This window comes from Narcine bancroftii, chromosome 6 (genome assembly GCF_036971445.1).
Source record: "Narcine bancroftii isolate sNarBan1 chromosome 6, sNarBan1.hap1, whole genome shotgun sequence".
NCBI lineage: Eukaryota > Metazoa > Chordata > Chondrichthyes > Torpediniformes > Narcinidae > Narcine > Narcine bancroftii.
The window spans coordinates 84,718,096-84,742,587 of NC_091474.1; the positions used below are offsets into that span (position 1 = coordinate 84,718,096).

Sequence of the window (24,492 nt, forward strand, 5' to 3'; positions counted from 1 at the left end):
CTCGTAATCCAGGCCGGGCGCAAGTGTGTGGTTGGCTGGACAAGAGAGCGCATCCGCCATTACATTGTCCTTGCTGGCCCTGTGTCGAATGTCGGCCATGAACTCAGGCTCGTATGAGAGGAGGCGCTGCTATCTGGCAGACCATGGATCCTTGGCCATTGCCAGTGCTTGAGTGAGGGGCTTGTGATCAGTGAAGGCTGTGAACAGCCTGCCCTCGAGGAAGTAGCAGAAATGGTGGATGGCCAAATACAGTGCCAGGAGCTCCCGGTCGAAAGCGCTGTATTTGAGCTCTGGCGGGTGCAGCCACTGTTCCAGACTGCCCCCCCCCCCCACCACTCCCATAGCTGAGGCATCCACAGAGAGCATTTGTGCACCTCTGGCCATGGGTGCACCAGCAGCAAAGCACTGGCTAGAGTCTCTTTTGTCATGATGAAAGCCCTGTCCACCTCCTATGACCATGATAAAGTCTTTTCTTTGGTTGCCGTGAGCACGAGCAATGGGCGCATGATGCGTGCGGCTCTGGGGATGAAATGATGGTAAAAGTTCACCATCCCCGCGAACTCTTCGAGGCCTTTCAGGATGGAGAGTTTGGGGAATTGTTGAACAGCCGCTACCTTCTCCGGCGCCGACGCGGCCCGAGCCACCAAAAAGTTGTGCCCCAGGAACAGGAAAGACTCTTTGCCAAACTGGCATTTGGCCACGTTGACCGTGAGGCCGAAGTCCGCCAGCCGGGCAAAGAGTGTGTGGAGGTGGGCTTTGTGTTCATCGTGGTTGCGACTGGCAAAGAGAATATCATCCAAGTAAATGATCACAAAGTCCAGGTCTTTTCCAACCACGTCCATGAGGCGCTGGAATGTTTGGGCCACATTCATTAGATCGAAGGGCATATGCAGGAACTTGAAGAGGCCAAAAGAGGTGATAATGGCCATCTTACCCACATCGTCTGGATGCACTGGGATCTGATGGTATCCTCGCACGAGGTCCACTTCAGAGAAGACCCATGCGCCATGGAGGTTGGCAGAGAAGTCCTGTATGTGAGGCACTGGTACCTGTAGGGGGTGATTCCATCGTCAACCGACGGTACTCCCCGCACGGTCTCCAGCCCCCAGACAATTTCAGGAACATATGGAGCAGTGATGCCCAGGCCTTGTCTGAGCACCAAACGATTCCCAGTTCCTGGAGCCTGGAGAACTCCTCCTTTGCCGGCTGGAGGTTCTCGGGCAGCTGTCTGGATCTAGCATGCAGCGGGTGACCCTGTGTGGCGATTTGGTGGAAGATCCCATGCTGGGGCAGGGCAGCGTTGAATCAAGGCTCTAAGATGGTGGGGAATTCATGGAGGATCTCGTCGAACTCATCCCTGGCAGTGGCTACTGCGGCGATTCAGGCCTGCGGACTTGTGCTGTGTCCAGTTGGGTGGAGTGGAACGTTCTGGCGTTGACCAGCCTTTTGCCCTTCATGTCAACCAGTAGGCCGTGAGCTCTGAGGAAGTCGGCCCCTAACAGCACGGTGCCCACAGAGGCTAGGACGAACCTCCAGTGGAACTTCTCCTGATCTGGATCTGTGCCCTGTCGAGCCGTTAAACCTTGAGATCGGGTGCAAGTCTCTAATGCTGTTGGGGGAAGGATGCTGAACTCAGCCTGGTAATCGGCAGCTGGTGAATCTGTCCATCACATGAAGGAGGCTGTTTGTGTGGCCAGCCATCGCAGCCATCAACGGCAGCTGGCCTGGTCATATCCTTGAAACCTGTAGGGCTGGTGGCACTTACGGGCTTGCACTTCCCAGAGCTGGTGGTAGGTCATCTGACCCTCCTCTGGCTTGGTCTCGGGAGTGGCTTGCGGTCAGCTGGTTGAGGGCTGCCTCGTTCTCCCTCTTTGTGCACCAGAGAGCATCCGCACGGGCTGCTGCTCTCCTCAGGTTCGAGAAGTCTTCATCTGTGAGAAGCAGCTGGATGTCCTCCAGCATCTGTTCCAGGAATATCTGGCGGAAGAGAAAAAAAAGCTTGTGGTCTTCCACCAAGGCCAGCATTTCGTCCATGAGTGCCGATGGACTACGGTCCCCAACCCCATCTAGGTGAAGGAGCCTGGAAGCCTGTTGCTGGGGAGTTAGCCAGAAAGTTCCAAGCAGCAGGTCTTTGAGGGCGGTGTACTTGCCCGTAGCTGGGTGGTGGTGGATGAAGTCGTCTACCCTCACTACCGTATCTTGGTCCAGAGTGCTCACAACATGATGGAACATTGTGGCGTCTGAGGAGATGTTGCAGAGTTGAAACTGTGCTTCTGCCTGCCCGAACCATGTTCTTGGTCAGTGGGTCCAAAAGGGGGGAAGCTTAATGGAGACAGCATTAACCTCTGCCTAATCCATGGTGTTTTGAGTCCAGAAAAATGTCTGGGCTCATCGGGGTCACCACTATGGCAGTGTGAGCAGTGGAAGAAACACAGTCATGACGTTGAGGGTCATTAACGACTGTTTTTATTCAAATTCCGCGCGTCCCTATAAGGGCAGCATGAGCTCAGTCACCTGGTGCATTGTGACATCATAATCGCTGCACAGGGTGGGTGCTGGAAGGGAGCTGGAGTCAGAGAGAAACCTCTGACAACGCCATTTCCACATGGCTGCCCCGCCACATGGCGATACAAGCGGGGCCGGTTTGCCATGAGAATGTGCGCTGCCACATGCAGCTGATTTTCGTTTGTACTCAGCAATATGATGCCTTTTGGGTCAGCGTCCAACAATAGTCGACCAGCACTGATGGATTCCAGTTGCCCTGATACCACTTTTCCATGGTCACAATGTCCTGGTGAAGCCTTTCACCATGTCCATAATTGGCTGCACCAGGATCAGCAGGGAAGGCGTCCAAGTGCAAATGCAGAAAATGAATTTTCAGTGACATGTTGCACTTCATGGTTTTGCGCAGGGGCACAGTGCTTCCGGAGCTCGCCTGAGCTGAACTCGGGCACTTCATGAGGCAGCTCCGGTATTGCAGGGGGTATCCAGCACCTCCTTGTCACCATGTTTGGTGAACTCCAGCATCTAAAAATTGAGCACTGCTCCCCTGGTTTTGTGTACTTGAAGTAGACAAAATATGACAGGAAAACCCCCAAAAAGGTTATATCTAAAAATTGGTGTGTGATATGACATTTTTAAGATGATTTTTCTGATCAGCAGCCCAAAATCCATAAACTACAGCCAAAAGTATTCAGAAAGCAAAATAGACAATAGACAATAGGTGCTGGAGTAGGCCAAATGGCTCGTCAAGCTAGCACCACCATTGATTGGATCATGGCTGATTTTTCTCTTTCAATAACTAATCCCAGTGGGAGTCACGTGATGGAGTAGTGGCTGGTAGGAGAATACCAGCCCTCTCCAGAAAAGAAGGAAAAAAGTGAAGAAAAAGCAATGCCCCAGACATACAGATCCAACATATAAAAAATAAAGGTGTGGAGAAAATGGCACCTAAGAAAGAAAAGAAGAAAGACGCTGGAAGAGAAAGGTGAAGGCCTTACCTGCACGAAAAAGCAGGGACCTGCCGTGAAAAGAGGAGCCCGCTCCCCGAGGTTAGTGGAGACCCCACAGGGTCGCGACCCACCGACCAAAGGACTGCAAAAATGGCTCACGGAGCCAAACAGGGGTGGACATCTACGCATGCGCTAGGAATCGTGCATGCGTGATGCGTACGACAAGGAGAACACTGACGGGAGGGTGAACAGCTGAGAGAGGCCCAACAGCAGGGCTCCCAGCTGGAAGATAAAGAAAGCAATGGGAAAGTGGGGTGGGGGTGAGAAAGAAAAAAGGAAACTAGAGGCACAACAGATAACCAGCCCAGAAGAAGAGGACCAACATCAAGAAATCATGAAAAAAAATACCCAACAAACTGAGACAAGCAGCTCAACAAGAAAGTAAGAAGAGACACAGATCCAAGGAAGAGAAATTAAGACACAAACCCAAGAGCAGACACAGAAGGAGAAGAAAAAGAACACCAAGCTCTGCACAGAGAAATAGGAGGTAAAATGAATGGACAGTACATAGATAAAAAAAAATTTCAAGAACAAATGAAAGCATTAAAAGAATGGCTAACACTAGAATTTAGTGAAATGAAAAGAAAAATGAAAAGTATAGAAGAAAAAGTGAGTAGAATAGAGTTAGTCATAACAGATGTAGGGAAAAGATTAGAAAATGTGGAAGAACGTGTAATGGTGGAAGAACGTGTAATGGCGGTAGAAATGGAAGTGAACGACTTAAAAAGAAAATTGGAAGAAAGTGACAAAAAAGTTGAAGAAACACAGGGCTTGTTAGCTCAGAAGATGGATATAATGGAAAACTATAGTAGGCGAAACAATATAAAGATAGTGGGCCTAAAGGAAGATGAAGAAGGAAAAAATATGAAAGAATTTATAAAAGAATGGATGCCAAAAGTCCTGGATCCCAAAAGTCCTGGGAATACCAGAAATGCAGGAAGGAATGGAAATAAAAAAAGCACACAGAACATTAGCCTCGAAACCACAGTCACAACAAAAACGAAGATCCGTTTTAGTGAAATTCCTGAGATACACGACAAGAGAAAATATATTGGAGAGGCAATGAAGTAAATTAGAGAAGACAAAAATACACTGCAATACAAAGGTCAAAAAAAAATTTCTATCCAGGCATAAGTTTTGAGCTCCTAAAGAAGAGGAAGGAATTTAACGCAACAAAACCAATGGAAGAAAGGCTCTAAATTTATGTTAAGATATACAGCGGTGCTTAAAATAGTTATCCTGAGGCAGCAAAATAGACTGTTCTCGGATCCAGAAAAAGCATGAGAATTTGCAGAATTCCAGCAAGACAGAAAGAGAGATGAAGAGATGTAACAAGAACAACAAATGACAACAAACTACATATAAAGAAGTAAAAATAATGTATAAGTAAGAACTAAAGGAGGGAAGAAAAGGGAAGTAAGGGAGAAGGGGGGATAAAAGAGGAGGTGTTAAAAATAAATAAATAAATACATAAAATGAAACAGAAGAAGGGGGGAGCTTTGTTGTAATGTGAAGATAAAAGTCTTTTCTGGAGGGAGTTGGGTGGGAGAGAATAACAGTCACTGCGAAATCAGTTGACACTTGCGAACGGGTTCGCAGTCCAAATGGAGAAGGGAGTTGTGGTTGCCCAGCAAGGGACAAGGGGCAATTCAGAGAGGGGGGACACTTGGGGTTAAGAGAATTTTAGATTTGGGAAAGGTTGAAATATTTTATGCTTTATAAGTGTTGTCAAGCAATGCATGCAAAAAAAGAAAACTGAGAAATGGAAATGGGAAAAAAGGGAAAGGTGGTGGTGTGGAAGCGGAAATGAGATGTAAACAAAGTATGAGATGGCCATGTTGAACTATATGACTATAAATATCAATGGAATACATAACCAAATCAAAAGGAAGAGGCTATTAAATTTACTGAAAAAAGAAAAAATAGATATAGCATTCATGCAGGCAAACTGGATGAAGCACAAAGAAGATTTATTGTGATAGCCTTAGCTGTAGCAAAAAAATGTATAATGTCAACTTGGAAATCAGAAGAGATCCTGAGAGTACAGAGAAATACATAGAAATGAAAAAATGTATTCCATTGGAAAAAATAACATATAAATTTTAAAAAATAAAGTCACATTATTTGAACAAATTTGGGAACTGTACATGGAACACAACAGAGAAGGCTTACCATGGACCTCCACCCCCTAAAAAGATAGAATGAGAAGACGACGAAATGAACTGACCCAGTGTGTAAAAGTAGATGACACAATTTTCTTGTTTATTTTCATTGTGTGATGACATTGTTTAATGGGTTTATGGTATTGTATATGTTGAACATTTAATGGATTTGGAGGGGGGTGGGAAGGAGGGATGGAAGGGAGGGGGGAAAAGGGGAGAAAATGACCATGTATATTCAAGAGGGAATTGTGTGTATTTTGGTTAATATGGTTCATAGCGTGAAAAATAAAAAAAATTAAAAAATAACCAATCCCAACCTTATCCCCATAACCCTTAACTCCCCTGCCCACAAGAGGCTTATCTAACTCTCTCTTAAATCTATCCAGAGAATCCGCCCCTACTACCTACTAGCAATCCATTCCACAGATCCAGAACTCTCTGGGTAAAAAAAATTCTCCTAATTTCTGTCTTAACTAGCCTTCCCTGTATTCTTAAACTATGCCCTCTAGTCCTAGTCTCTCCCATCATTGGGAACCTGTGCTCAGATTTCATCCTGTCAAGCCCTTTTATAATCCTAAATACCTCAATCATGTCTCCCCTCATCCTTCTAAACTTCATCGCATATAATTCCAGTCTTTCTAACCTATCCGCGTATGTCAATCCTGCCATCCTGGGAACTAACTTTGTAAATCTGCGCTGCACTCCCTCTATAGCAAGTATGTCCTTTCTTAAATATGGGGACCAGAATTGGATGAAATACTCCAGGTGAGGTCTCACCAGGGCCCTCCAGTAATTTTGGGCTCCACAAACCAAACGGAAGGGATTTGAATATGCACAAGATCACACGCTTATCCAGGAGTTTCACAGCCACCCTTCATTGATTAACTTTGTCATCTGATCCTTTCGGGAACATTAAAGTCTGGCTGGAGAGTCTCGGAGCATGGACATGATCCGAAAATTAGCACTATGCCTTTCAGGATTGAAGCTTCCAAAAAAACCGTAAGGTGTCCTGATTGAGATTTGTGGAATTAAGAGGGTCATGGAGATGGTGAATAGTCACAGACTTTTTTCCCTGGGTCAGAAAGTCTAAAACTACATGGCATGGATTTAAGATGAGAGGGGGAAAATTTAAGAATGAGTTGCGAGAGGAAATGATAAAGGTGGGTCAAAAGTCATTTGGATCGGTTTAGAGATAAGATGGGTGGCACAGTTACCGTTGTGGTTAGTGCAACGCTGCAACAGTGCCAGTGGCCCAGGTTCGAATCTGGCTCTGTCTGTAAGGAGTTTGTGCATTCTCAATGTGTCTGAGTGGGTTTCCTCGGGTGCTCCAGTTTCCTCCCACCGTTCAAAAACGTATGGGAGTTGTAAGTTAATTGGGTGTAATTGGGCGGCTTGGGCTCGTGGATTGAAAGGGCCTGTTATTGTACTGCATGCACTGTTCCCTCTAAGCTGTGTGCGTGCACTCACGTCTTGCAACCAGCGCACAAAGGAAATTCTTCTTTCTTTGGCTTGGCTTCGCGGACGAAGATTTATGGAGGGGGTAAAAAGTCCACGTCAGCTGCAGGCTCGTTTGTGGCTGACAAGTCCGATGCGGGACAGGCAGACACGATTGCAGCGGTTGCAGGGGAAAATTGGTTGGTAGGGGTTGGGTGTTGGGTTTTTCCTCCTTTGCCTTTTGTCAGTGAGGTGGGCTCTGCGGTCTTCTTCAAAGGAGGTTGCTGCCCGCCAAACTGTGAGGCGCCAAGATGCACGGTTTGAGGCGTTATCAGCCCACTGGCGGTGGTCAGTGTGGCAGGCACCAAGAGATTACAAAGGAAATTAATGTGCATACAAAAGGTTAGTTACATAAAATAATGTAGTAACTAATAATTATACTTATTGAAAGTAATCTCTTGGCTAACAGTTTCTGTTGTTAAAATAAGTCATTAATCATACTTGCATTAGATTAAAACATGCCAGTACAGTTTTATTAGCCATGAGAAATAGGCTGCGCCAAAATTATCTTGAAATAATTTCAAGTTTACATTTGCTTAAGCATTCAGTGCACACATACTTTTGTCACAGGAAACCAATTTGCACAAGGTTACACTGACTACTAAAAATTAGAGGGAATATTGGCTATATGTATGTCTGAAAAAAGATTCAGCATGGTTCGAGTCAAATGGGACTGGCTCAGGAAGCCCCTTAATCAGCATGGACAAGTTGAGACAAAGAGTCCGTTTCCATGCCGTATAACTCCACTGACTCCTCACGAAAACCAACAAGGTCGGGTCAGATACAGCAATGAGCTCTCTGAACCCTTCTCCATTAACAATGGCGTGAAGCAAGGCTGTGTTCTGGCACCAACCCTCTTTTCAATCTTCTTCAGCATGATGCTGAACCAAGCCATGAAAGACCCCAACAATGAAGACGCTGTTTACATCCGGTACCGCACGGATGGCAGTCTCTTCAATCTGAGGCGCCTGCAAGCTCACACCAAGACACAAGAGAAACTTGTCCGTGAACTACTCTTTGCAGATGATGCCGCTTTAGTTGCCCATTCAGAGCCAGCTCTTCAGCGCTTGACGTCCTGCTTTGCGGAAACTGCCAAAATGTTTGGCCTGGAAGTCAGCCTGAAGAAAACTGAGGTCCTCCATCAGCCAGCTCCCCACCATGACTACCAGCCCCCCCACATCTCCATCGGGCACACAAAACTCAAAACGGTCAACCAGTTTACCTATCTCGGCTGCACCATTTCATCAGATGCAAGGATCGACAATGAGATAGACAACAGACTCGCCAAGGCAAATAGCGCCTTTGGAAGACTACACAAAAGAGTCTGGAAAAACAACCAACTGAAAAACCTCACAAAGATAAGCGTATACAGAGCCGTTGTCATACCCACACTCCTGTTCGGCTCCGAATCATGGGTCCTCTACCGGCACCACCTACGGCTCCTAGAACGCTTCCACCAGCGTTGTCTCCGCTCCATCCTCAACATCCATTGGAGCGCTTACACCCCTAACGTCGAAGTACTCGAGATGGCAGAAGTCGACAGCATCGAGTCCACGCTGCTGAAGATCCAGCTGCGCTGGATGGGTCACGTCTCCAGAATGGAGGACCATCGCCTTCCCAAGATCGTGTTATATGGCGAGCTCTCCACTGGCCACCGTGACAGAGGTGCACCAAAGAAAAGGTACAAGGACTGCCTAAAGAAATCTCTTGGTGCCTGCCACATTGACCACCGCCAGTGGGCTGATAACGCCTCAAACCGTGCATCTTGGCGCCTCACAGTTTGGCGGGCAGCAACCTCCTTTGAAGAAGACCGCAGAGCCCACCTCACTGACAAAAGGCAAAGGAGGAAAAACCCAACACCCAACCCCAACCAACCAATTTTCCCTTGCAACCGCTGCAATCGTGTCTGCCTGTCCCGCATCGGACTTGTCAGCCACAAACGAGCCTGCAGCTGACGTGGACTTTTTACCCCCTCCATAAATCTTCGTCCGCGAAGCCAAGCCAAAGAACTCCTCTGACTCTAAATCAGAGGTGGCCAAACTTTTTGCTTGTGGACCACATTCAGAAAAATATAAGGAGTCACGGGTCAAACAATATTAGGCCCAGCAGTTTTCAACTGCAAGAAGAACAGTTTTTAGACCAAAAAATCCCTGTGCCACACTACAGAGCAGTTTAACTGCTGACATTGCAGTAGCTTAAAGATGTACTTAAATATTACAGTTGGCATTTCTGTATCTTCTGCTCTTAAATTTAATTTAAATGAATACAATAAAATTCTAAAACCCATTCAAAAAAACAATGCAAAATAATAAGCTGGCTGGAAGATAAGGACAGGAAAAAAGATCAAGAAAGGGACAAGGCCATCTCCAACATACCTCCACAATTTTCAGTGAATATAGTTTATGACCCATGTGTCCAGCTTGATAATTATGATGCAATGTGTAAATCTATAGATAGGCTATTAAAGTTAACAGATTCCTTGCAAATCAACAAACACACTTCCCCTTGACTTCAGTGAAAATGTATTTATTATCCTACCTTATTTTCAGCATTCCCTTGCTATTTTACATCTTTTCAGTTCCACCATATTTAATCAACTGAGGTCAACATTTTTTAAACTGGGGTTTACATCGATTAGTAACATTGAACGGTCGGTCTAAGAGTTGTTCAAAATAGCAACGACATCTAGTGTTGAAACTAAGAAGTGTAATGTCCATACAGTGTAATTTATTGTTAGGAGATTATGTTCTAACAGGCCATATTCCATTTTATTGTTAAAATACAGCCTTGGCCACTTAAAAAGGTGCAACGGGCCGCATTGGCCTGGGGGCTGTAGTTGGGCCACCCTGCTCTAAATCTCTGCAGAGAGGGTGACGACAGGTTGGAACTCTCTTCTGCAAAGGGCAAGCAAGCCTGGATCAATTTTAAATCTGAAATTGATCAATTTTTTGTTTGTCAACAGTTTGAAGGATTTGAGGAAAAAACATACACATGGATTTGGATTACAGGTCAGAGAGCATTTTATTAAATTCAAGCAGTTAATGGGGTCCAATGACATCTGTACATTCCGACAATAACTGCCTTCTAATCATTCAGGTTTTGGCTTGTATTTGAAATCAAATATATTGTGGAGCTCTGTTTGGACAGATTCAAGGGATTGGTAAGAGAAAGAGTAAAGAGTTGGAAAGAGCCTTAAAGTACTTATCATGACAAAAGATGGCGGTGTGTGATTGACAGGAAACATCAGGCCATGTAAACTGGTTCCTGTTTCACAGTTTTAGGTACTGTCTTAGCCAGTCATTCTCAAGGGGGGGCCCTATGAACCACATTTAAGTGAAAGCCTTGTTTTCCTTTCACCTCACGGAACTTTTTTTTAACGTAGTCAGTGGGAGATAAGTACGGAAGAAACCAAAACTTCACAGAGAAGGGGGCCCATAAACTTTGAGCAGAGTACTGGGTGGGGTGGGGGGGGGTCATAACTGAAAAAAATGTTATGAATGACCTACAGGACCAAAATGGAGTAAGATTGATTGTCCAACCCCTTCTGCAATGGTGGACAGTTAGCATAGTGGTTCACACAACGATATTATAGTGCCAGCAACCAGGGTTAGTATCCACCAGTGTAAGAAGTATAAGTGACACAAGACAGCATGGTTGGCCTAGCGGTTAGCACAATGCCTTTACAGCGCCAGTGTTCAGAATCAGAAGAGGTTCACCAGGTTGATTCTAGAGAAGAAGGGGTTAACCTATGAGGAGAGATTGAGTCGTCTGGTACTGTACTCACTGGAATTTAGAAGAATAAGAAGGGATCTCACAGAAATGTATTAAATTATGAAAGGGATAGATGAGATAGAGGTAGGTAAGTTGTTTACATTTGTGGGGGAGACCAGAGCTAAGGGGCATAGCTCAAGATTCAGGATAGTAGGTTTAGAGGAGGTCCCAGAAGGTGGTGAATCTGTGGAATTTTCTGCCCCTTGAAGCAGTGGTGGCCACCTCAGTAAATATATTTAAGACAAGGTTGGATAGATTTTTATAAAGTGGAGGAATTAAGGGAATTGGGAAAAGGTAGGTAGGAAGGTGGAGATGGGCCTATCAGATTAGCCATGTTCTCATTGAATGGTGGAACAGGTATGACAGGCCAGATGGCCTAATCCTGCTTTTATTTCTTATGTTCTTAATTGGGGAGCTTCTGATAGGCAAGTGGAAAAGGTGGTGCAATGGTGAAGCCAGTAGACTGCTGTCTCTCAGTCCCCATGACCCAGTTCAATCGTGACTCCCAGTGTTATCTCCCTTTCTCCATGTAGATTTCCTCCATCTACTCTGGTTCCCTTCTATGTCCCAAAGATGAGTAGATCAGGAGAATAACTGGCTAGTGTAGATTGTTGAGGTTGAGTGATAGAACATGGGGAAGGGTAGACAGCAAATGTTGGAAGAATAAAATGACTGCAGAAAAGTAGTGCATGCATGGGGGGCGTGGCAAGATGGCGTAGGGAACAGACGTGCCTTCCAGACCTCTCCTGACTCTGATTTATTGTTTTGTCTTTAAGTGCCTGTTAAAGTTCTTTTAAAAGTTTATAAATAATAAGAGGTGTTGGATTAGTGCCTAATGGTTTATATGCAAAAAAAAAGGTAAAAGAAAACATCAACAGACTGTTAAAAAACTACATTTTCTGAAATTGTCTGAGCCTACTTGTTTACAAGAAGCCAGGACTCAGCGTAGAATGGATCCAGAGGAAGACGTACAGAGTTCGGCATTGAAACTCCGTTTTAAGCCGATGAGGCTCTTTGAAGGTCGCATTCAACAGCTTTCAGACCAAAGAGCTGGACGGGTGCCAGTATTTCACACAACAGCCACTGTGAGTGCTGTTACTCAGACTTTGACAGTTGAACCAGCTGGGGTGCCACCAGCTGGAGAGTTAAAGAGCTGTCATTAGACTGCTACGGTGGTGGCACTGCAAAATGCATCTTCAATTACAACAGTTTTTCCAGACATCAATTCAGTGAAAATGATTAAAGAGATTTGGCTTAAAGATAACCCTGATCTTCAGTCTCCTGGCATTGCTGGGGGGACTTTGAGAGGGACTTTTATACGAAGTCAAACTGCTAGAAAAGATACTAAATTAAGGGAAGGGACAGAAGATCCCGTGGTCTCTAAGGAACAGCAAGACCCCATTATGCCTGAATCTACTTCTGTTGAAATGTCCTTAAGGATCTTGAAGATAAGATATATTCTGTATCGAGTCACTTAGCTAATTTTGTGAACCTGTTTATTTCCAAGAATAATGCGATGGTGGAAGTTATTAATGGAGCTTTTAAGCTTGAAACCATTGAAAGATTTGAAATGTGTGATCAAGGTTTAGTCGATGCACAGGATTAACTGCAAGATGAAAATAGAATAATTGAAACATTGCAGATCCAAAATAAAAATTTAGCAAAAAAGGTTGATTATTTGGAGAATCAATCTAGATGGAACAACGTGAAAATTGTTGGTTTGCCAGAAGGCATAGAAGGACCAGATCCAAGAAAATTTTTTACTGAATGGATTCCAAGAGTGTTAGGACAGGATAAATTCCCTGAAGGTTTAATACTGGAACGTGCTTATAGAGTTTTAAGAATAAAATCTTTTTCAGGACAGAATCCAAGATCTGTTTTGATCCGTTGTTTTCTCAGTCTCTACCAATCATGCAGTTTCAGGAACGATGTAGTCCTTCAAGGTCTCCAAAGAGAGTAGAGATGTAAGGTGGGATCCAGATTTTTAAAAGAAATGGAAGCAATGGTGACCGAAATGGTAACGTTGATTTAAAAAAATAAATCTTTTATCTTTTTTTTTGAGAAGAGTTTAAATAGTTTAAATAATGATGATAGTTTAATGAAATGGGAGTTGGGAGAGGGAACTGGGTGGGCACTAGTTTCCAGAAGTCATCAGCTACCTGTGAGTTATCTCACACCCAATATTTTGGGGGAGTTACCGCTATGGGCGGTTTAAACAGGAGGAGGTAGTTGTGACCTCCGACCTGTTTTTTTTTCTTTTTAATTTTTGGGTTAAAAAGTGAAGGTTTTTTTTTAATTATTTTTTTAAATAAATAATTTTTTTTAACTTTTTGTTTTCTGATTGTAATTGAGAGGGAATTAGGAGGTTTTTTTTCTCTCCTTTTTTTCTCTTTTTTTTAAGGGGGGGTTCTCTTTTTTTCTTTCTTTTTTAAGAGGATGATGTCACAAAAGATAATAAGTCAAAAATTGAGGATGTTGAATTAGATGAAGAGGAAGATGAGGGGAAAGGTGATAAGAAGAAAAAGAAGAAAATTAAGTACAAATACATTGAGGGAGAAAAGTTTAATAAAATTAAGTTAATTTCGATAGAGAATTTTGAAGATGTTATAAATGAAGAATATGGAGAATTTTATAAGAGTTTGAACTTTTTTTTCTTTTTTTATATAAGGGGAGGGGAAGGGAATAAAAAGTTTATCTGATTGTTTTTCTAAGGGATGTTTTTGTTCTCTCGATGAATTATAAAGGAAACTTGGTATTAATGGAAATTCTGTATTTATGTATTATTAATTATGATTTTTTTGTATAACAGATATGTGGTTGATATATGATTTTAATATTTGAACAGTTTTAAAGTGGATTTAATTTGTTAAATACATGTATTATGTTTGATTTAAATATATGTTTAAGGGTATTATTTTAGTATTGATTTTTTTTTGTTGTTAAGTTTTATCCTTTTTTTGTAAGTGGGTTTTTTTCTATTTTATTTACAACATTGTTAATGAACTCTTCACTCTTTATTTTGGGGGGAGGGTTGGACTAATTTTAAATTAGATGATTAATGTTGTGTTATAATTATTGGGGCAGTTAATTTGTGTGGTTTAATGATGTAGTATTCTAATTTTTATTATCTTATTTTTTATTATTTCTTTAAATGTAATTTTTATTTTATTCATGCCATAAAATTTTAAATAAAGTTTAAAAAAAAAGAAAAGTAGTGCATGGATGGATGTTTTTTCCTGCATATCTCTTCAGATTTATTGTTAGACGACAAACATGACATCACATATTATTTTTGCTGCGAGGCAGAATTGTCACTAATTGGTCGTGCAAAAAAAATTGTACATAACGTAGACATGTAAACAAATGATGTAAATAAACTGACTGTGCAATACAGAAAGAAGATCAAGTGCACAAGTAAAAGATCTTAAATGAGTCCTTGATTGAGGAGTCTGATGGTGGAGGGGTAGCAGCTGTTCCTGAACCTGGTGGTGTGGGTCTTGTGGAACCAATATCTCTTTCCTGATGGTAGCAGCGAGCACAGAGTGTGTGGTGAGGGGTGTGGATCCCTGATGATTGCTGCTGCTATCTGACGACAGAATGAATATCTCTCCCTGAATTTAATAGATCACATGAAATAAGTGAGGGAATGGGCCTGAATGATATCTTTCCATTTTGTAAGAAGATTCGGGAGAACCACTGCCCATGCATACAAGAAGCAGTTTTAAAAATCATCTTAAAAGAAAAAAGTACAGTGCACAGGCTCTGCAAGCTCCAGAGTTTAAACCAATGGTTTTCAAACTTTCCACTCCCTACACCATCGGTGCTCTTAGTAATTACTTAGGATTACTTAGTAAGTGGTATGCGAGTGGAAAGCAAAAGTTTGAAAACCACTAGTTTAGGCTCTTGGCAGCGGAAGGCACTGTCATCAGTGATCAAGTGATTGAAGCAAGAGGCCTTTATCCATGTGTCACCAGAAGCATAATAACCAGAGTTACAGCTCAGATTTGCTTATTGTAGCCCACCTTGAGCATGTGCCTTTGAATTGACCATGATTATTTAAGAGAGGCAAAGCCGGCACAAAATTAATCAGTGCACAGAACCTGTTCTTGTTTCTTTCAATAAGTTTCAACAAATAGATTTCTGAAAATTATATCATGTAATGATTTCTTGTAATGTTATTACACTGAGGATATGAAATGTTACTTTAATCGTGTTTCCAATTAATCCGGATATAAATCATTTATACTGTGACTGCGATCAGACAGTGATATTTGGGAGAGCAGAATGTGTGCATTGAATACTCTTCTCAAACAATCAATAAATGCCTGCTTCAATTTGCACATTTGCAGCATCAAAAATGGTGCATTAGAGGAAACACTATTAAAAGTAATTGGTTCTTAAACAACGCTTGAGGGGAAACTGCAGTCATAATTCATGGCCACTGTTGATTAAATAGGCTGAAAGTGTGAATTGTACCATTTTCTAAATGTAAATGATTGTCGGACCTGTTATTGTATAAGTGAGGTCAAACAGAGATAATGAGCAGAATATATTTCACTAATTCAAAAATATATGTTTCTTATTTGGTTTCCTGTCGCACCATTTTCCTCCTTGTCCAGTTTCCATATACCTCCCTTTGTAGAGAGTAGTTGAACAACCACAGGTGGCACTGCTGGCATAGCGGTTAGCGCAACTGACTGCTACAGCTCCAGTGATCCCGACCAAGGTTCAAAACTCACGCTGTCTGTAAGGAATTTGTATGTTCTTCCTGTGTCTGCATGGGTTTGCCCCAGGGACTCTTGTTTTCTCCTACCATTCAAAATGTTCCAGTGGTGTAGGTTAATTGGGTGTAATTGGGTGGCACAGACTAGTGGACTGAAATGGCTCATGCTGTATGTCTAAAAAACCTCTCATTTTGTGCACCAACATTAATTTGTCAGCACCGATGGTTTACCCTGACAGTTTGATCCATGCATTTGCTTTATTTTGTGTGAAATAGTTACATCCAAACCTGTGGTTCACCTTTCCACTGGTCGGAACATTTGCCTCTTGCATTGGGGGATCAGAGGGAGAGGGTGAGCAAATTTAAGTTCTCGCGAGTCACTATCTCGGAGGATCTTTCCTGGACCCAACACACCAATGGCATTGTGAATAAAAGCACATCAGCGCCTCTACTTCCTCAGGAGTTTGCAGAGGTTTGATATGATATCGGAATATTTCTACAGATGTACGGTGGAAAGTATGCTGACTGGCTGCCTCACCATTTGGTATGGGGATACCTATATCCCTGAGTGCAAAGCCCTCCAAAAGGTAGTGGGTACAGCCCAGGACATCACAGACAGATCTCTCCCCACCATTGAGAACATCTGTGGGGAACACTGGCGTCAAAGAACAGCAGCAATCATCAAGGATCCCAGCACACGCTTTGTTCTTGCTGCTACTGTCAGGAAAGAGGTATAGGTACCACAAGACTCACTAAGTTCAGGAACAGCTGCTCCCCCTCCACCATCAGACTCCTCAATGACAAACTCAATCAGGGACTCATTTAAAGACTTACTTTTGCACTTTCTTGATTTTTTTTTCCTCTCTGTATTACACAGTCAGTTTGTTTACATTTCTTAATTTGTTTACGGGAACATTGTGTACAGTTAAGTTTGCACTATAATAAGTGGTAATTCTGCCCAGCCTGCGGGAAAATTAATCTCAGGGTTGTATGCAATGTTATGTATGTACTCTGGCAATAAATCTGAAACTTATCTAGTTGTGAGGTACACTGAACATGGTCGAGATCCAACATCATCTAACTCACACCAATTGGCCTATTTCATTGGCCAATTCCCCTCCTGTCTTTACCAAGCTGCTGTTGAAACCCCCATCTATGACTTTGTTTTATCTAAACACGACCAAAGTAAAAACCCCTAGTATCCGGCACCTATGGGAATTGGTAGATACCAAGTGAATTTCCCAGTTGCTTGAGACTGCGTGTGGTGTGAATAGAAAACTAATGGCAAGGCATTATCATTTTAAACAAGTATTTTTCCATTTATTTTCTGCAATTTTTTTTCCCCAGTTGCTTGAGGCTGCCAATTGCTTGAAATCCAGATAACAGGGGTTTTATTGTATTCCAATACATTCTTTGCAGCTGTACCATCTTGTAGCAGTTTTAAACTCTTAATCAAAATCTTTTTCTTATCCTAATTCATACCAAGTTGCTCTCATATCACTCTTCATGGTTCTTGGAAATGGCACAGCTAGCCAATTAGATCGGGGCCATTTGAAGATGGGCAATAAATGCCAAGACAAGAATCCATTAGCAAATTGAATCAATACTTCAATGGAACAGAACACATTTAATGCCAGGAACTAAAGAGGAATCTCTACTCCCTGGAATTTTACATTGTCTTCCAAATAACATTTTGGAATTGGTATGAGCTACAATCGGAATTGGAAAGGAAGAGAGACTCACATTTGAAAAGCATCTTCCATGATCTTGGTCACCCTAAAGAATCAGAATCAGGATTTATTGTATGAATAAGTAATGAAATTCACTGTTTTGTGGCAGCAACATTGTGCAAACATTCATATTATAACCATCTTACACCTATAAAAAAAAATTAAAATAACAGTGCATGAAAAGTAAGGCAGTGTCTTTGGTTCATTGATGATTCATGAATCTGATGGCAGCAGGGAAGAAGCTGTCCTTGTACCATTGTGTGCTTGTCTTTAGGCTCCTGTACCTTTTCCCTGATGGTAGCAGAGTGAAGAGGGCCTGGCCTTTTCAAGTTTACATCAATTTTAAAACTTGAAGGTAAATAGTGCATCAAATCATTATCATCAGACAGCAGATAACCTGCTTGAATGGTGTACGTTGGACATTGGGATAACTCTCCTGGTCTACTATTATGGTTACAGGCAGACGCATCCTTGTTTTAAAATCACATCCAAACAACTGCACCTACCTCCAGAATGCACTCGGATCACTAACGTTGGACTTCACCAACATTTGATTCAGAAGCACCAGATTCAGATTCAGATTCAGATTTATTGAGTATGTTCATGACATCACAACCAAACCTGAGCTTCTTTGTCCTGTGGTCAAGGTAGAATCACCACTTATTGGTAGTGCAAAAAAAAACCTGTACTCAATGTTCACATGTAAACAAATAACAGAATGTAGGGAGGGAGAGAGGGAGGGTTGAAAATATTCACATGTAATTTGATATCAATACATTTTATATATATCTTTGGCTTGGCTTCGCGGACGAAGATTTATGGAGGGGGTAAAAGTCCACGTCAGCTGCAGGCTCGTTTGTGGCTGACAAGTCCGATGCGGGACAGGCAGACACGGTTGCAGCGGCTGCAGGGGAAAATTGGTTGGTTGGGGTTGGGTGTTGGGTTTTTCCTCCTCTGCCTTTTGTCAGTGAGGTGGGCTCTGCGGTCTTCTTCAAAGGAGGTTGCTGCCCGCCAAACTGTGAGGCGCCAAGATGCACGGTTTGAGGCGATATCAGCCCACTGGCGGTGGTCAATGTGGCAGGCACCAAGAGATTTTTTTAGGCAGTCCTTGTACCTTTTCTTTGGTGCACCTCTGTCACGGTGGCCAGTGGAGAGCTCGCCATATAACACGATCTTGGGAAGGCGATGGTCCTCCATTCTGGAGACGTGACCCACCCAGCGCAGCTGGATCTTCAGCAGCATGGACTCGATGCTGTCGACCTCTGCCATCTCGAGTACTTCGACGTTAGGGATGAAAGCGCTCCAATGAATGTTGAGGATGGAGCGGAGACAACGTTGGTGGAATCGTTCTAGGAGCCGTAGGTGATGCCGATAGAGGACCCATGATTCGGAGCCGAACAGGAGTGTGGGTATGACAATGGCTCTGTATACGCTTATCTTTGTGAGGTTTTTCAGTTGGTTGTTTTTCCAGACTCTTTTGTGTAGTCTTCCAAAGGCGCTATTTGCCTTGGCGAGTCTGTTGTCTATCTCATTGTCAATCCTTGCATCTGATGAAATGGTGCAGCCGAGATAGGTAAACTGGTTGACCGTTTTGATTTTTGTGTGCCCGATGGAGATGTGGGGGTGTATATATATATATATATATATATATATATATTTATATATATATATATATATATATATATACACATATGTGTGTGTGTGTACTTTTCAATGTCATTTAAAATCTTAAATAAAATATTTTTAAAAATCACTAAAGTGAAAAAGTATGAGCCCATAAATTAGTCCCTGACTGAGTTTGTCATTGAGGAGTCTGATGATGGAGGGGGAGCATCTGTTCCTGAACCTTGTGGTCCGAGTCTTGTGGCACCAATAACTCTTTCCTGATGGCAGCAGTGAGAACAGAGTGTGTGCTGGGTGGTGGGGATTCTTGATGATTGCTGCTGCTCTCCGATGGCAGCGTTTCCTGCAGATCTTCTCGATGGTGGGGAGGGTTTTGCTGTGATGTCCTGGGGTGTGTCCACTACCTTTAGCAGGGCTTTTTGCTTGAGGGCAATGGTATCCCAATACTAGTGCTAACAATAAAGGTGCTGATGGGCTGATGCATTATTTTAGGCAGTTTAAAAAATATATAAATGCTCTGAGACCCTGGACACTGCCATCCTCAGTTTAGACTCTGTGCATCTTTGATGTAAAGCCACCATTTGACCCATACAGCAGGTGGATTAAACTTGCATGGGACTATCAGGTAGAACAGCTAGGCAGAAGGACCCCATGAAGGAAAGACCATGGCCCCTCTCCTACTGGGTCCCACAGAGGAAAGGCCACATTCCTCTGGATTCCACCACAGTGACTGAGCTGTCATCACAGCAGTTACAGCAGTGTCGCTATCTTGACTTTCACAAAATTGGCCAGAGCTAAAGGAACATTGAGACCTCACCAGACAGGAGGATGTTACAAAGTCAATAAGAACTGAAGGAATTGGACACAAGAATTTTAAAGCTAGAAGCTGACAAGCAGGGTCCAATTTTTCCACACCACTGTGCCTAAAGTCTCGGAGGGTGAGGTGATTTTTCACACTTTCATTTACCTCCCTACCCTTACTACTGAGCACAAAAAAGAAGATTCTGACTCCAAATAATCATGATCTCGGCTAACCTCACCCCACCCCCACTCCCAACCCCCACCTCTACATGGAATGCCTTGGGATTAGTTATATTGGACAACGAAGATGTTGCTTTTTTGGGTCACTGATCCACCTTAAAAATTTCCTTTCACATACTGCATTTTAGATATAACCTATTTTTGTCCTTTCCTGCATATTTTAAGTATACATTCCCCATAAAGCAAGCTGTTTTGGTCAGTTCTAAAATGCCTGGGCTTGCACTTAATGCAGGTGCTATCCAAATGTTGTCTTAGGCCTGGGCATGCTTAGTCAGGATAGATGCAGATTTTCTTGGCAACTACTGAGCTCCAAACTACATCCAGCTGATTGACATTGTGCTTCAAGCATACAAAACCATGAAGTGCCATGACATTGAAAATTCATTTTCTATATTCGTACTTGGACTTCTTCCCGGCTGATCTTAGTGCAGTCAGTGATGAAAATGGTGAAATGTTTCACCAGGACATTGTGACCATGGAAATGTGGTAACAGGGCAACTAGAATCCATCAAATCCAGCCGACTGTTGTTGGACACTGACACGAGAGGCATCAGAAGCTGATTGTTGTTGGACACTGATACAAGAGGCATCAGAAGCTGAGTACAAATGAAAATCAGCAGAAAAACATTTTAGGTCAGTTGAACTCACACCATGCGTCAGCGACATAATGCGATTAAACGTGCTAAGTTCAATAAAAGTTAATTGAATGTTTCTCCAAATTCCTACATGATACAGGGCAGCATGGTTAGCATAGCAATTAGCGCAACGCTGTTTCAGTGCCAGCGATCCGGACCGGGGTTCAAAACCCACGTTGTCTATAAGGAGTTTGTATATTTTCCCCATGTCTACATGGGTTCTCCCCATGGGCTCCACCAAAATGCATTGGGCGTGTAGGTCAATTGGGCTCATGGGTCAAAAAGGCCTGTTACTGTGCTGTATGTCTAAATTTATAAACAGTTGAACAGTGCAATGTGCTACAAAATTCGAGAAAAGAAATGTTTGCATATATTCTCATAATAAAGCAATCCAAAGCACAATCATAACAATGGAGTAAAACTTAATAACAACAAAAAAAACCCAAAAGAGAAAAAAAGAAGGAAAAAGATTCAAAACCCCTTCCTCGAATCAAGATTGAAAGTTGACATGTATAAATCAAGTGACATCAACTTGGAGAGGGATAACACCATGGCAAAATTCCAGAACAACGCTAATTCTTGAGATAGGTCCCGTGTATTTTGGAACTTAACATATGAATCCTTGATAACTTATCTAATTATTTCTAGAGTTAAACAGGTCATGATATCCCTTAGCCATTGAGCATGTGCAGAATTTTAAAATTCTGAAATTATCTTTGTGTTCAGCCTGAAGTTGTCTATCATAATCCCCAATATTTTTTCAGCAAACCTTCCAAAAAAAAATTTGGTGGCCGGTGTGATCACAGTTACTGGTTCTCATGAAGGCACTGCTGTGACTGTCCAACGGACTGACCCTGGCTGTGCCCAGCGATTGAATGCAGAACAGTGAATGCCACAAACTTCTCTAGGTTTTCTACTGCTGGCACAAAATAAACCATTCCTCCCGCCTTCTTGTTCATGCCTCTCTGGTTCATGAGTCTTGGCACGAACATTAGAAGAAACAAATTTCATTTAGTGCAACAATCGATTGACTAATAGAAGCCAGTCAAAGAATGCCCCAGTGACTAATAAAGAATTTAATAAAGTATTGAGTCTTGTCACTCAGTTCATTTAAGAACTGTGTTCAATTCTTGAACCTTTAATGCTTCCACTTGCCAATAAAATACTTGGAATAGCACAGATTACAATTTAATAAAAGTGTTTAACCCTTTTGGTTCCGGTACTGATGCAATCACACCTTTCATTGAGGATATCAGAATCAGAATTTATTGTCATGAACAAGTCATGAAATTCGGTGTTTTGCAGCAACATCAGAGTGAAAACATTCATATTATAACATCTTACAACATTACTATTCCCCAAAAAATTAAAAATTAGTCACCAATAATAGGACACGAAATGTAAGACTGTGTCTGGTTCATTGATTATTCAGGGAAGGGGTGGCCAAAGTGCAGCTCACGAGCCACATATCTCGTGTGGCTCCTGGATCCCGGCTGAGACAGGAATCGCACAGGCTGGTGCTCATGATGGTAGTTTTCATGGGCATGGCTTGTGATCACGGGATGGCGGGTGCATCTGCAGGCAGATGCATTAATGGAGTGTTAGTGTAATCCAGGCCGCCCGCCCTCAGGATCTCCTGACACTGCAACCACGAACTCTCACCTCGGCCCTATACGTGTATTTCTATTTTTTTTTGCAACAAATATGCATGCAAGAGTAAAAATTTGTATGTAATATGTTTTCATGTCTTGCGCCTCTGAAACATTTATCAGATGTGTCTCTTACATGAAACAAGTTTGGCCACCCGACAGGGCATTCATCAATACTTGGCAGCAAAGTCCAAAACAGAGATTTTCAAACTTTTTCTTTCCACTCACATACCACTTTAAGTAATACCTTACTAATCACAGAGCACATATGGCATAGGGATTACTTAAGGTGGAATGTGAGTGGAAAGAAAAAGTTTGAAAACCACTGGTCTAAAAGGTCGATATTCAATATATATTTAAATTTGATAACCATCGCTAGTTACCCTTTTGGGAGTTATTTTTGTGTTTGACTTCATTTCTATTGTTTCAGGTTTTTGGATGAGTGACAACAGTTTTCTCCATTATTATCTTTTATTTTACATTTAATTCAGAAGAAAATAATGTAAGTTCAGTCATGGCCAACAACCAATTCCACTATCAATAGTGAGAGACAAAATAGAGCAATAAAGCGACTAATGTTAACTTGAGGTGGAAATAAGAATGAGGCCTTTCATGACCTCAAGATATCCATAGAATGATAGAACATTACAGCACAGAAAACAGGCCTTTTGGCTGTGCTAGCCTGTACCAAACTATTATTCTGCTTAGTCCCTCTGACCAGCACCCAGTCCATAGCCCTCTCCAGCCCGTCAATCCATGTACCTATCCAAAGTTTTCTCAAATGTTCACATTCACCACTTCAGCTGGCAGCTCACTCAACATTCCCACTACTCTCTGTGTGAAGTCAAGTCAAGTCAGTTTTATTGTCATCTGAATGTACTAGAACAACCCAACTAAACAGTGTTCTCTGGTCCTCGGTGCAATTAGGTACAATTAAAATAGTGGTTTTCAAACTTTTTCTTTCCACTCACACACCACCTTAAGCAATCTCTTACTTATCACAGAGCACTGAGGCTATCGGGATTACTTAAAAGTGGTATGTGAGTGGAAACAAAAAAGTTGAGAATCACTGGAGAGGTGGTATGCGAGTGGGAAGGAAAGGTGAGAATCACCACTCAAGACCCAATTGTTACTAAAATACTTTGCTTTATTCTAGACTGAGGCAAGTAGAGAGGTAAGTGTTGACCCATATGCTACAGGTTCTTCCCTGGTCATTGAATACTACATTGGCATTATTTTTTTATCCAGTGGGGAACATCATACCTCTGTTTAAGACGGACAAGAGCACTACTTCTCCAGTCTCTGCTGTGGAACTTGAACCAAAAGCCATCCCACAAAGATCTCAGTGCTCAACTCTGAAGTCTGCCCAACACTATCACAGTGTGAGGAGTGAATGGAATAGGCAAAAAAATAAATGTATGACATTTATGGGATATTTCAGCATTGCAGTAGGAAAAATACAGGAAGATCGGACATCCTTTGCTTATAACGTGCACTCCTGGGTGTTGGATTAAATGATCCAAATGTCCAGCTCCTTTGAAAAGATTGTGGGTTCAAACTCTACTCCAGAAACTGCAGGATACAAATCTAGTTTAAACCTATGCAATGTGCACTGCCTCTCATGCACATGTCATGCTTAAAACTCACATGGGTTAATTTAGACTGGCACCCTCAATGCAGACCCAAGGTTGCCCTTAATGAACATAGATCCTTCAGGAAGATGCAAACAACACAACAGTTTCAAAAGATGGATCAGGGGAGTTTTCTCTGCAGCCTTGACCAATGGGCATCTCTCAAGTCAAGTCGTTTATTGTCATCTGATTGCACAAGTACAACCTGACAAAACAGCGTTCTCTGGCCCTCAGTGCAAAATATGCAGATACACAACCAGAAATAACACACATACAGATAAGCAATACATATGCAGGAAAAGTATGTCATCTATATAAATATTGTTTTGTGACTATGAGAGTCTTGGGTGCTCACTGTAATACCAGGTCAATGCATAGAGTGGATGGAGCAAGCCCAGCGCCCTGTTCTACTAATTGCTTTCATACCCAGTCCCCAGTGTAGGACCTATTGGGGATTAAACTGATAAGAACAGACACTATCCTTCATCTTAGCCAAAAGGCCAAAAAGATCAATCAGATTA

General features: G+C 42.4%; 1 protein-coding gene and 1 pseudogene across 19 annotated transcripts in view; both read right to left on the reverse strand.

Annotated features, from left to right (window-relative positions):
* LOC138736303 (craniofacial development protein 2-like) overlaps positions 1 to 24,492 on the reverse strand; it is a 332,554-nt gene that overhangs the window by 217,252 nt on the left and 90,810 nt on the right. For 2 of the 19 annotated variants that reach the window (XR_011340212.1, XM_069885583.1), the window contains exon 4: positions 17,406 to 17,438. The exons of the other annotated variants lie outside the window; for them this stretch is intronic. The gene's annotated coding sequence lies outside the window, so the exon portion shown is untranslated. The remainder of the gene's footprint in view (positions 1 to 17,405; positions 17,439 to 24,492) is intronic. 19 annotated transcript variants of the gene reach the window in all.
* Positions 24,306 to 24,483, reverse strand: LOC138737783 (U2 spliceosomal RNA; annotated as a pseudogene).